Below are 14,836 nucleotides of genomic sequence, written 5' to 3'. Positions count from 1 at the left end.
GGTAGGGGAGGGAGAACAATGATAAAGACCTAAAGAACTTCCCAAATCCACATAGCTATTTCCAGAATCAATGCATTCCTTACTTTCCCACAAGCTGAAATATGTAATAAATAATAGTTCTTTGTATGTAAAAGTATTCAAAAGGAATGCCTTTTGTTCCCTTGTAATAAATTAATATATTCTTCTTTGGTTGATAATCTACAAAAGTAGTTCCTTGTCTCTTTGGCATTTTCAACAAAAGCAACAACAAAATGAATATTGGTTTATTCTTCAAAGAAGTCTGTTGCCAGCTATATGAACCTGTGACTGAGTAAGATATGATGCTGTTGAGTGATAGCTGAGAAACACCACAGTAAACTAGCAGGGTCTGAAAAATCTAGGAGGGAATCTCAATGCTTTTTTTTTTTCATGTGACAGGTTGTGGGTTGTAAATTAGGCCTAAAAGGTCAGGTGACAGGCACCTGTTCCTCATTATTGTAGAAAGCTTTTGGTTACAAACAGTGTTAAGCTAAACATAACATGGGTATGTAACAGGGATTCTCTAAAGCACTCCAGTAGTTTTTACCTACTCTGTAAATGTCTAAACAGGACATACATAGATAAGCCCTGTGTACAAACACTCCATTTCTTCCCTACATGTTATCTTGTATGATTGCAATTAATATTATGTTAGTACTTGTTACTGATGAAGTACATAAATGAATATGGCTACATCAATCTTCTAATTATGTCTAGATCATTGTAGTTGAATGCAAAAAATTTTTTTTCTTAAAAACAACCCTCTTTTTCCTTTGCAAATTATTGATTATGTTCATGTTTTACCTGGAAAACCTTGCCAAGTGGCCTTTTATACATTTTAGATGAATTCTCATTTAAAATGATACCACAGAATATTTTTTCTCAGCACCCATATATGAGGGGAAAATCAGCTGCTACATATTGCAGTAGCTTTGTGCCATACATAAACCAGAAAGAAAACCACACTGTACAGGAATGTAGGGAGGCTCTTCAGACCTGGCTGTTCTCTTGGGAGTATTCAGAGTTCTTCATATTGAAAAAAGAGAGCAGAGCTTAATCCCTATAAGTGGTTTCCTTTTACATGTTCCAGAGAGCAAACTGTGCGTGTATATGGAAAAGACCACACTAGCAGAAGGTGACAGAATATTAGAGGTGCCAATTGCTTTTAATTAGCAGAGGAGGAGGATTTTGAGTAAAGTAAATAACTCAGGTTATTCAGTTCTGTTATTAAAATATGTTCTTTATCCTTTTTGCCTTTAAATAGTTTGTGCTTTTTATATGAAGCGCTCCTTTTTAGTATTTGCTCTTGAAATTGATTCGGTTCTCATATTCCAAAACTCTGTGATGATTCTTTATTTTATAAATTGATTTACATTTTGACAGAATAGAGTTAAGTTAATTAATAGATCAGGCACAAAAAAAAAATAACCCACAGTAGGGTATATTTTCTGGTAAAATGAAAGTTATGTTTCAGCACGATGAGCATGAGGCTTCAGTAATCTGCTCCTCGTGTGCAATGAGCACTTCCTACTTCCAGCTAGCAGGCACCTACTGTTTATTTACGCTGCATTAAACTGACAGCTCAGCAATCAGAGGAAAAATATTACTTACCTTCCTGAAGTAAATACCAGTTTATAGGTTAGTGCACGTATTTATATTCCTGTCACCACTAAATAACGGCTCTGTCTCTGTTTTAATATCTACCTGGGCTGTAACCCAGGGATTCACACTCTTCCTGGCTGGGAAGAAGGGGTCGACAGGAGTTTTTTCTTCCCAGTCCCTAGTGGCAAAACTCTAAAACAGAATCATTTCACATTCTCGTTTCTGTCATGCGAAAACGAGTTGGGAGAGATGTTGGACACTGTTCCTGTGCACCCCCACTGCAGCACCAACCCCCTAGCTCATTGGCATGCCACTGAACGCAGTCATCCTGAGGCCTCCCCTGGACAGATGTGTTCAAGCACAGTCAAGTATTCATTTGCTAAATTAACTTTCTACAAAGTTCCAAACAGATCAAACTACCTGATTCCTTAGATTATGTCTGTGATAAGGGCTCTTCCCTTCCCATTCCGGGATGGAAGGCTTCAGTTTTTAAGGTGGTTCTGCAAACATGCCTATAAAGTAGGGCTTTCTCTTTGGATGGTTGCTTCTTAGCTTTGCTCTAAACAGGCTGTCTTCCTTGCCCTTCCTTCCTTCTTTCTTTCCTTCCTTGTTGCTAATCTGTCATCCTCAAAATAAGGCTAGGTGCTACTTAGCCTTCTATTTTATAATACTGGATATATTTGTTTCTTCTTCAGTTCAAGGTCCCTCTCTTTCAGGGTCCCCTTGAAACCTCAAAATCCTGCTGAAGTTGAATGCTCAAACTCATGGTTAACGGGAGAGGATGCTTTTCGTTGTTTAAATTGTCTACGGAGCTGTGGAACTTACTGCCTGTACACAGTTGTCAATCCCTAGCCACATACTTCACAAACATCAGAGCAGACTATGGTCTTAATACAGCTAGCATGTAAATCAAATCTGTTACACAAGGTTCCTTCCCTCCACTCTCCCCAAGAAAACTATTTCCCATGGTAATTTATATAGCATTGCTAACTGCTGTTCTCAATGGTGAGTCTATTTAAACTTGATGTCTTCATAAAGTGTGATCAATACATTAACACACATTATTTTGTACTTTTGATCTTATGCCAACGGTACCTTTTGCTGTTTATTTTTTTTAAAGGCTTTTTTAAGATCAGATATTTCATTTTAGAGTAAATAGATACAGATTGTGTGTATACATATTCTGGGTGAGATTTCGTCGTAGAGCATTTCTCTAGCATATTGGCCTATTTTTATTCCTTCAAGTCATTCTGTACCACTTGCACAGTTGTTGCTGTCTGAAGGTTTGTAATAGTAATTCTAACCACCTCCCCCTTCAATGGACTTTCAAGGATGCGTGCGATTCAGTCAGTCGGGGATCTAGTTCAGTTGTGAGAGATGAAAAGCAGCTAGCTGCTTTCTGCTGGGATTTATTTGGTCCAGTTATGTGACATTTAGTGGAGAAGTAGCTTGTAATCAAACATTCTGAGTCTGCTCTGATTCCAGGGGAGGGAAGATATTGCTGGATAAAACATTCACATGTATATTATTTTACTTTACCTATCACGCATTTGGGAGTCCACTTGTTGTAGAACACATTTCTGAGTACTTAGGGGTGCAGGTCCCAGTAATGAGGGGGAACCCATGCAGAGGAGGGAGCTGTCTGACTCCACCTGCTTGTGACTTTACAAGAATGCCTGGGGATCTAAGCCAGCCTCCCTCGGCTGTTCCCTTCACTCCCCCCACCTAGGTGTGCAGGAAGTGGAGGGCGTTCTACCCAGCTGAAGGGGGTGGACTCTACTCAGAGCTATGACCTGATTTGTGGCGCACCCTCAGATCTGCAGACATGGTCCAGCTGCTTCCCAGGCAACTGGTAACCACCTCATTTGGGATGAGCTTGCCTTGCTAACCTGCCAGAGAGAACTTCGCACTGTCACCCCATCAAAGACCTTTCTTCTAGGGCTAGATTCGGAAACCAGCCTCTGGTATTTGAGAGGGTAAGTGTCAGAAAAGTTACTACAGGCACTCGGTTCCATGTGGAGAATCAGGCTGCAGCTACAGTGACTGACAGGCATATTGCTCTAGTGATGTAGTTGGGCATTTGTCTCTGGGCTATTGCTTTTTTTTTTTTTTTTTTCCCCTCAGCTGTGAATGATTTGGGACCAGGTACCTAGGACAGGTTTTCAGTGCACATTCAGCATTCATTGTTAAGTGGTGAGATGTGCTAGTAGTCTCCAGGAGGGGAATTCTTAGACCTTCTTTCCTTTAGGTATTTAAAGAAAAGACAGCGTGTCATCTGTGTGGTGGGGAAATCTTCAAATGCAGTTTTCCTGGAAGCCAGAGCTGATGGCTACAGGATTCTTCTGTAATCTTACTCAGGATTTTCTGATGTGCTGTTGAAAGGGTGGAAATGACAGTGTAGCCTTTTAATGTTTTTAGTATATTAAAGAATTTAGGGTAAAAGAAATTTTATGTTCTAAATATTCCATTGCAATAATTTTATAAGTAAAATAACACTCACTGTATGCAGATATTTTCGAATTGAAGGTATCCTTGAGTAGATTGTAGCCATAATTAGCTGTCTGATGTTGAATGCAATTGGGTTTTCCTGTTCCAGTGAACCAGACAATGAGAATCATTGGAGATCAACAATTAATTCTATGCGATTCTTGATATTTAGCAAGCCGTTCCTTTGCCAAGAAAATATTGTACTAGTGAATGAAGCACAAAATACAAATGCTTACAGCTTTACATTTTCAAAGATTCTGTAGAATCCACAAAATAATCGAAGGGAAACAACAGATGCCTTGCTTAATGGTAGACCAGTTCTTTAGTCTGTGGGTGGCAGGAACCCCATTTTAATAACTATGCTTCCAAAAACTCTTAGAGGTGACCTACTCTTCTGATGGTTTAAGAGGACTAAGAAACAATTTAGAACATTATCTTAAAAGTTTAAAAATGACAGCCTTAGTGTGTATGGAGTCATTGTATTTTAATCATACTGTATGCTTATTAGTGTTATTAGAGCAGTAGACAGTTAATTACAGCCCTTTTCTGAGACATGTTAACTGTATATTAACAACCATGTTAAGAAAGAATGATGTATGCTTTTGGATACAAGCTGCTGCTTGCTAGATTCTTGAAAAATACCTTTTCAAATGTATGGAGTCACATTTTTGGTCAAGAATCATCAAGGGTTTTCACTAAGATAATTTAATTTTAAAACTTCTACAAGTTATGGAATGCCTTCTTCGTTTTCCCGTCTTCCATTAGCTTTGGCTCTCTGGCATTTGCTCCTGGCATTTGATGCCGCCATTGCTCTGCAGCAGTAGCTTTCCCACCCTGTAGTTTGAGATGGCCACATTTTCTTGATTCTTACTTTGGCCAACGTGGACCATGAGAAGCATATTGAGTTGATTTAGCCCGATAAATATTCCTTTTTGTGGAATCATCGTAGTCAATGTTCTTTAGTCAAATTGTATTATTCTCAACTCCATATAACCCAACACATGAAATATATTTGATCAGCCAACTACAGCGATGATTTTATTTATTGCCTGAATCTCAAACCTAGGTTCCAGCTATGGCTTCTGTCACAGCAAAACAATAAGTGAGTGCAACCACTGGGTTTTAATACCTAAACACGTCCCGTGGATTGCTTGACTGAATTCCCTCGATGGAGTGGAAGATCTTGTAACCTCATAATATAGCATTTAAAAACACAGGCCCGTTTCTATTTTGGGAAACCTGTAGCGACTGCTCTTATGTATTATCATACAAGGAATTAAAGTAAAAAAAGGAATTAAGTATATGCTACATTTCTGCACCAGATAAAATAGGAGAGTCTGAATGAGCAGGTCACATTCTCTGCCTGGCTTATAGTAAGCACTCATTTAAGGAGAGCGAAATTAATAATTGGGTAATATTGAATATAGCTTGTGCTGATAAAGATTTATTGAAAAAAGAGGCTTTTCTTTGAAGCTTTTCATTTTTTGCTGACACATGAGCATCTAATCCTCCCGTGAACCAGTTTATTATTATTTAATGTAGACGATTTAATATTTTCCTTCCTTAAGTGTGTCCTCCGTCCTTTGCTATGCTCTGGACAACAGTGCTAGCTAGAGCTTCCGTCTTAGCCACACCAGCTTCCCTTCAGGATCATGTCAAGTCTCTGTTTGGCTTCATGGTGCTTTGATGTTGGGCTGTGGCAACAAACTTGAGCAGAATCAACCCAAAGCACTGCCCTGCCTTTGTGGTTGGGCACATAGGGGTCTGGGTGGTATTCCAGAGCCCAGCCAGCATCAGGCTGGTAGGTGGTGCAAGTCTCCTTGCCTCTGTCCCTTTCCCAACTACAGTGATGTTTTCTCAGGACCATGAAGAATGCATAAAGACAAAACAAATCCCTGTAGTTATGCCTCATGTACCAATAGGAGAGGATGGGGTATGAGAGGTGTTCCCTTGACTCCTTAAAGCTCACAGGCCGGAGTCAACAATAGGCCTCCTTGGCTGGGTGGGAACTTTTGCAAAGGTTACAGGCATTCTTTGAAAGTTATCTAAAAAAGAGACTTCTTTTAAAATTTTTATTATCTTTTTAAAGCATGCGTGGGACTATTTGCAAGACATTCCTATTTAGTTACACAGCAAAGAAATACGCTCTAAGTGGTGCACTGCTGTGTGACCTATTGCGTTACCACACACATTCTGTCTCTTTAAAAACACACTCTCCTCTGTCTGCCCTATTAATTGTTGATATGTTGCCATCCACGAGACAAAAATTAGAGCTGTAATTAAATAGTCATGTGATGCTCCTTAGTGCCAGTGAGAGCAAACTCATTTGTCCAGGCCCTGATGGTCACTGATTATTGTATTACCACTGGCTTGCTTGATTTTTTTTTTTTTTCCAATTCTCTCTGTAGCTTCCCTAACCACTGTCCTTTTCAAAATTAAAGAAAGTAGCAGACATCGAGCCAGTTAATTGGCTGGAGGGAGGTCCTGAGGGATGTAAGGTAGGGTTACTTTTTTTTTTTTTTTTTTTTTTTTTTGCCTTTGCCTTTGGTCACCTGGTAGGTTCTTTGGGAAGGCTACATCAGTAGTGTGGTTGGCTGCCATTTAATTTACACTGGTGTTTTGGCTGGGATGGAGGCATATGGGGAATGCCAGGAGAATTACAAAAGGAGCTGGGTATTAAAATTCAGAAATGATTAAAATTGAAATAAAAGGATGCTGCTTCTTTGCCAGTACTCTGGCAGTCATAATGACACATAGAGATTAGCCTCTACCTTCATCCTCTCCTTCTTTCTCATTTCCTCTTGTTTATTATTGACACATTTTCCTTATGTCTGTCTCTCATCTCTGTATCTTTTGTACTATTATGTGTTTCTCCTTCTCTCGCTTTCCTTAAGCATGGAGACGCCTACTTAACCTTATTATAACAATAACAGAATAGGTTATTAATATTTAATATGCACATGATTAAAATTTCTCTCCCTTAAACATAGGTCAGCTGTATTATTATTAACCAGCATGTAATTTTTCATTTAAAATATTCCTATTCTGCCTTGCTGTTTCTGAAATGCCTTCTACTTTAGTAGTGATTTAATACATAATGTTTAGAAAACTGTGGACGGCTACTGAGAAAAGAACTTACCAGTCATGGATAATCAATTATGCATGAATTCAAATGTAACAGATGGAATCTGGTGAGTTAAAGTTTCTCTATGCCTTAGTGTTTTTTATTTTTTTAATTTGTTTGTTTGACACCTGTCTCTTATATATAGATAAACATCTAATATAGCATGTGCGACATTTCCTTGTGTCTTTATTTCCCTTTTAAAGTGAACATAGTTTTTACATCAAATGTAAAGGCAGAGACACCTTGATCTGTCCCTAAACATCTGCTTCTGTCCCTTTGTTTTATTTCTGTGGAACCATGTTTAGCTAATGGCCACTCAGCTGGATAGTCGGGTGGGAAGGAAGACCCACACCTAGTTGCTCTTCTACTGTATCAGATACTCTTTCTGTGGGGAGTTGCTTAATAATAGGGTATTACAATAACTGTTGTTTTTAAAGGGTTTCTGATGAAAACAGTGGTGCTCCACTTTTTAATTGAGTAATCCATTCTTGCATGTTATGCAAGTGTTAACTGTACATTTATCATGTTATACCATATGCCCAATATATTCACTTGTGTGTATATATGTATACACACACACACACGCGCACACACACAAATATGCACATACACATACATGCATGATGTTTATATATACTTGGATATAGGCCAAGCCATTGAGCTTTTCAAATTCATTATGAATACCACAAGAGTTAGTTTTATATCCTAAGCTGTGGCCCTTCCCAGCCTCAGAGATACATTTGTTTAAAGCTTTGTGAATCTTTAGTGATAAATTCCCTTCATACAAAGTGAACTCAAGGCTTGGTTTCAAGGGCCTAATTTACCCAAGGAGAGATGAGAAGGCTCATCCTTATCCAGTGTGCCGTGACTACCAAGCTTCGCTTCTACTGTAGAAGTCACTGGAGAAGAGTTGGTACTGACCATCCGACAAGCAGCTTAATCTCCAGACAGTTACAAGCTGGTCCCCATCAGAGGTGTTTACAAATAAGCTGTTTGTCTCCCACATGTGTTTATATATAAAAAATACAAATGAAAAAAGTGTTTTGCAAAGTAAAAATAAATGATTAAAAAATAGCCTCAAGGCTCTCTAGTTCTTTTTTAAAAAGTTATAGTGTAGTATTATTTATAAACTTTTTGCTTCTTACCAGCCAGAAATTTACATGTAAATTTATAGTCCATGTTACTTATCTAATGAATTAAGCTTCACAATAAACATGTTAATAAAGAGGCATCTTCAAGACAGGTAACTAGGCCTGTAGCTATACTGTAAAGCTATTTATAATAATTAATGCTTTTATCTATAAATATATCTTTAGGTTTACAACATATTAATATTCCTTAGTCATGCACATCAGAAAAACACACCTATATAAATATGAACTTGAGTAAAATATAATGTATAAGATAATTTCCAGTTCATTAAAAATTCCACCATTAATATAAAAATCTATAATGTAAGATCACCAGAAATAGATGATATGACACTCTATCTAGGATAGCATAGCACAGGAAAGAATGTTCGTAATTGTTGGATTAGAAGTTAACTACCTTGATCCAGATCCCTACCAGAGAAGTAACTGCCTACAGTTGAAGTTAATTAAATTCAGATTTAAGAACTTTGTTTTTTTTTTAAACAATAGAGTCTAAACTCATCACATGCAGACAATTTATAGATTATTATTACATTCATGCCAACCTCTCAGATGCTTTTCTACTTGAGCGGTTGAAGGAAGATGTACTATTTTGTGAATGTAATCATTATGCTTTTCAAAAGGATACACAAAGATTATTTGGACTGACTGTTCTCATTTGTTTCAGTCTCTCTCCTCTCTTCCTCCTTTGCTAAGGCTTTGTGTTGAGTTAATGTTAAAGAGAACAAACTATCTTCTTGCATTTGGAAGACCTTCAGAAAGGGTGAGAGAGATTGGTTGGTGATTACCAACTCAAGCTAATTATCTTTTGGGTTCGACACTCATCCTATGAATCAATTGTCTGTAACTGACTGGACTGTGGCTGTTGGCAGGTAAGGACAAAACCCTAGGAAGTTGGTACAGGGATGGCTTGTCCAGTGTCTTGGAGCTCGCTGTCTCTCTGAGGCTTGGCATGATATGTTAATGACAATATATTTCTTCTGTACTTAGAAACAGCTGATAGCTCTGCTATTTTGTTTAAATTTTGTTTCCTGTGGTAAATATCTAACCTAAAACATGCCATTTTGATGATATGGAGGGTACAATTCTGTGGCATTGATTGTATTTACACCGATATAAACAGCTGTCACCACCCGCTCTTCTGAATTCTTTCATCAACCCCTTTGAACTAACCTCTACTTTTGCTTCATCAAATTTCAAGCATTAAAATGAGGTTGAATCATTTTCTAGCTGAGAAGAATTTGTCCCAGGTTGTGGCTTTCCTTTGCTTAAGTGTTCTGTGATGTTTGCTCATGGCAGTACAGTACCAGATACTGCTTTTGGCAGATGTCTCCACAGACATTATTTGGACTAGTTATTTGGGTCTTTATCCTTGCAACTAAACTCTTTACCTTTGCAACTAAACCAGAAAACACTAATAATAATAATATTCATAATAATAATAATATTCATATCTCTAAGGAAGTCTGATTGGTATATCTTGGTGAAAGGCTGGGAAGGGCTGTCGGAATTCATAAGAGTTAGAATCCTTCCAGCTTCCCAAGAGTCCTGCCCTCCTAATCAAGGTTGAAGTGTCCCTCAGTTATTGTCAAGGCATCCAGGGCATGTACAGTTTGAGCACTTTGGTTCTGCTCAAATGCAGTGACAGGATGGAAAAGAAAAAGAAAAAGATACGTTTTCAAGTATTAGAAAAGCTCACTCAAGGTTAAATAGTGGTTAAGAGGGGAGGGAAAATAAAAATCATATTCAACTGTGTTGGAAAAAAAGGGGGTGGGTGTAGAGGAAACTTGGATAGTTCTGGCTCCAGTAAATAATAGACTGGTTGCAGAACTGAGCTTCCATGTGTAATTTTGTGGTTAGTCGCTTATGTCTGCGATGATAAATCACATACCTGCATAGGATTTTTGGCACCCCAGTAAATCTCAAACAAGTGCCCAAATGCTAATTTATCATGGTTCCTTGGACAGCATACCCCTTTTTACCAACTCAGGGATCTAATACCCTGTTCCTACCCCCTTATCTGTCTGTTTCAAACAAATGCCTACACAACTACTCCTTGAGTTTTGGAACACTCACTTCTGGTCCCTGCAACAAACCTGCCTTGCTATGTGTCCCTGGGATTAGGTTAAAAACTTCAGTTCAGGGGTATCCTAGTGGGTCTGTTCGAGTCCCTGTCTCCCAAATACTGCCTACACTAGAGTGTATCAGACCTGATCACTTAGCAGAGACATCCTGTGAACCTTAAAAACACTGCCTAGCTCACACATCTTCAACTATTCAATTGCAGTAAGCTGGGTATCCATACTTGTCTTTCCTTCCTAAGATTCTTAAGCCCTAAGTCCTTCCTGCAAACAGTTCTGGGATTTCCTCCTGTGGTGTCAGGGATATACAAACATGTGATACATTTTAGGATGTTCTAAACCTTGCAATTTGGAGGTACCAGTACAGAACAAGAATGGCACAAAGATGGTAGAATGCATAGTGTGATAGAACAGGGGAAGGGAAAAAAGTCGTAGCCGTATGTGTTGGCTAGTTTTGTGTCAACTTGACACAGCTGGAGTTATTACAGAGAAAGGAGCTTCAGTTGGGGAAATGCCTCCATGAGATCCAGCTGTAAGGCATTTTCTCAATTAGTGCTCTGGGCTGGTCATCTTGGGTTCTATAAGAGAGCAGGCTGAGCAAGCCATGGAAAGCAAGCCAGTAAGAAACATTCCCTCCATGGCCTCTGCATCAGTGCCTGCTTCCTGACCTGTTTGAGTTTCAGTCCTGACTTCCTTCATGATGAACAGCAATGTGGAAGTGTAAGCTGAATAAACCCTTTCCTCCCCAACTTGCTTCTTGGTCGTGATGTTTGTGCAGGAATAGAAACCCTAAGACACCTTAGCCTTAGCCTTAGACATAGTTGTAGCCATAGCCACAGCCTAAGCCATAGCCTTAGCCTTAGACATAGCTGTAGCCATAGCCACAGCCTAAGCCATAGCCATAGCCTTAGACATAGCTGTAGCCATAGCCACAGCCTAAGCCATAGCCATAGCCTTAGACATAGCTATAGCCGTAGCCACAGCTAGGCCTTAGCATTAGCCATAGCCATACCCATAGTCATAGTAATTTTTTTTTTCTATGCAGTTACCAGGTTTTGGACAGTAAGGCTAAACTAAGCTGTTTATTAAAGGGGGTAGCTGAAGGGTCCGAAGAGAAAAGGAGCCTGAAGTTCATTCCAAGAGCCATAAAATCAAACCAGGCATCTGGAAACAAAAGCAGAATGGTGGTCCTATACTTGGTAGGCTCAGTGGCAACTGCAGGAATCTTTACTGATCTTAGTTTTAGATACGGGCCTAGATAGAAATACTAATTTTGATGAAGTTATTTCCACTATGCTTTATAAAAGACTTATATTAATGTCTATAAAAGGAAAGGTAGCTCTGAAAAAAAAATCTGTTCAATAGATCCTTGGTAGTGAAATTCCTTTTTGTTGGATGTAAAGGCCTTGCTGACTTGCCAGCCATGATCGCTAGCTAGTACTGCTGTGATACTGACTTGCTGAGAACATATCACAAGTTACCTTTGAGAATTTACATCCAACTGGGGGGAGGGGGGCATCTTTTGATCACTATCCGTCTGGCTATAACTGAAACCCAGCTTCCTTGGGTAGAGAAAATCCCAAGATGATTGAAATCTTGGGCTTGATCATTATTATATTTTGCTCTCTCCTGCAAACTTTTCCAGCCTTTAACATTTTTTTTTTTTTCTGGAGCATACTGTACCAGGTTTCAGTAGCTAGATACTCTCTCAGTTTAAGTAGCTACATTACAAAACTCCATGGCTAAGGGGGTTTGTGTTAGCATCACAGGAAGCTGGAGTAAGGGTGGAATGGCTGTGTGTCTATGGTATTAAAGTACTCACAGCAAACCGCATATGTAGTCATTGCATATTGTTCCAAATGTATTACAGGACCCTCCCAAGTACAGACATGTCTGGAAAGCCATCTTAAATTTGTATTCAGTGGTACACTAGTGTCATCCCATGTAACATTACAGATCTTTGGGTTAATTTTAAAATGGAAAATGATTTCCATTCAGACATCATTAGAACGTCTGAAAGCCACCTTTCAGCACCTCTGAGCCTCCTTCTGATGGGATCCTGGCCTCAGTCATCTTTTACAGGCGTTCTTTAAGTAAATGCTCTCCAGAAGGACTTTCTGTAATGGGGAAGTGTTATATATAATCTCCACTGTGCCATTATGTGAGATGCTAGCCACATGGGGACCATGGGACACTTGAAGTGGGATGAAGGAACGAACTTGTAAATTTTATGTAATGTTAATTCATTGAAAATTAAGTGATGTAACCATCTTCTGCACTATTCCTGCTTCCTAGCTCCTGCAGTACTTAGAAAGTCCTGTCAGTGCAGTTAATGGTGAAGACTGGCTGCAAAGGACACGGAGGACTCCTTGCTCCTCTCTATGCAGTCATAATGCAGATATTGCAAGAATACTGCAACCAGTTCTTGATCAATGGTAACTAGTGGAGACTTCTGCACTCAAAGGACTTGCAGTCTGATAAGGGATATGTTTACTTCACTAATAATCACTCAGGTGGTTAGGTGATGACTGTTACAAATACTAATTTTGAGAAATACTAGGACCCATAACTTGTTGTAGGATTAGTCAAGGACTTTAGTAAGGGAAATTATGAGGCAGTGCACTTGAATTTCATGTTCAAGACTGGGTCAAGTTGGCTACAGAAGCCACAGATAGCAGAGTAAGTCAGTATATGCTCTGCCGTGACCTCCAAAGGCAGGTACCTTATTAAGCTACATTTAAGACATAGACTTCAAACTTACGAACTTGAGCAAGTAGCTGCTTTCTTAAACTGTAAGCAGTTGCCATGATGTTGGTCATAGATAATATGAGATAAGATGCTGCAAATATTTACAGGATATTGCATTTCCTCATGAAAATATGTTTTGATGAAGTTGTTTGGGCTGCAGCCCCACCCTTTCCCACCTGGCACTAGCAAAGTGGTGTTTGGTCCATTCAAGAAACATGTAGAAATCAGTACTGACATCCCAGACAGACAAAATGAGACGCATAACAGCAAAACATATGGCCTGGAATAGACATCCTTATATGCCCAACACAGACCATGTCCCCAAAAACTCATACATAGAAGACACCATGTGCAGCCAAAGCCAAAAAACAAAGAGTTGACATGACAGAAAGCAACGCGTTGCATAGATGGAACTGCTTTGAGTGGAGACAGCCAACTGTATTTGAATTTAAAAAGATAAACCAAGGCAAACCATGTCCGTAGAAAGCATTATGCTGGTGAGTGGCTGCTTCATTAACAGTCACCAGGGGAACTGCAGTATCTGAAAGCATTCAGGGTCTAAATGCCTTCTCTGTTTATTAAGACTATATACACCATTCACAACTCTAAATGTGTCTTAACACCTTCGGAGAACATCTGAGGCATGCAGCAGTCCTTTCATGAAGTTTTTAAAAATCTTGTGTATTTGTTATGCTACTTCATGCTCCTTTCCTTTGTGTATGAGGTTCGTCTGCCTTTTTGCATGGGAGAGACTATTGACACACTGTTTTGATGGTATCCACGTGCTGAATAGTACATGCACTGGGGCTGCAGGTCTTAGGCTGCTGCTGAAATTCTCCAGTTGGATAGCAAGATTTATAAACCTTATTTTAACTTTTCTTCAACAATTGCTTGAATCTTTTTGGCTAAAGATAAGCTGTCCCTGTAGAATTAGGTAGTATTTTTGCCTCCAACAGGACCAATTATAATTGCATAGATCTTGGAAGGTGATATAATTTCCTTTTTTTTCTTATTATTTTGATTGAATTTTACCAATTATTACTTAGTACCTATAGTGAGTTTACTAAAGAGGAAGATTACACACACACACACACACACACACACACACACTCCTGAGCATATATAGTAGTACAGCCCATCACTAGGTCTCAGCCTGTATGCCATTCTCCCCAGGCCATTTTTTAAGACATATACTTTATTCTTTAAGAAAATAATTGCTTTAGGAAAAAGATGATATGTCTATGACTAATAGGTTGATGACTTTCCTATACTGTTACTCTTTATAATAAAGTCATTATTATATGCCATTATGCTCATTCATTCTACCATTCCCCCAAGGCCATGTTAGTTAGTCTTTATTCCATACTTTCATGATTTTTGTTTATGAATAGGTTGTGGTTCCTGAGTAAAAGGTGCTGTTAAGATTAAAATTTCCCAGGTTACGTCAGCTCAGCATGGATCAGGTCCTTGGGAGACTGAGGCAATCAGGAGGCATTTTGTCATATTTATTTGTGTAAAATTATTGGAGAAACATAGTATTTTCATTCCCTTGTAATACGACATCTCAGAAACCTTTTTTTTTTGTTTGTTTTTAGTGTTGTTTTTTAGCTCAGAATTTGTCTTGA

General features: G+C 38.8%; 1 protein-coding gene across 6 annotated transcripts in view; it reads left to right on the top strand.

Moving 5' to 3' along the window:
- Satb1 (special AT-rich sequence binding protein 1) overlaps nt 1–14,836 on the top strand; it is a 97,104-nt gene that overhangs the window by 3,261 nt on the left and 79,007 nt on the right. The window contains exon 1 of one of the 6 annotated variants that reach the window (XM_006523925.2): nt 280–3,596. The exons of 4 other annotated variants lie outside the window; for them this stretch is intronic. The gene's annotated coding sequence lies outside the window, so the exon portion shown is untranslated. Of the gene's footprint in view, nt 1–279; nt 3,597–14,836 lie in introns of those variants that run through there. One more of the 6 variants, NM_001163631.1, reaches the window with a different exon arrangement.

The sequence above is a fragment of the Mus musculus genome, chromosome 17 (genome assembly GCF_000001635.26).
Source record: "Mus musculus strain C57BL/6J chromosome 17, GRCm38.p6 C57BL/6J".
Lineage (NCBI taxonomy): Eukaryota > Metazoa > Chordata > Mammalia > Rodentia > Muridae > Mus > Mus musculus.
The sequence above is the reverse complement of the archived record's forward strand: the minus strand, read 5'-3'. Positions and strand labels throughout refer to the sequence as shown.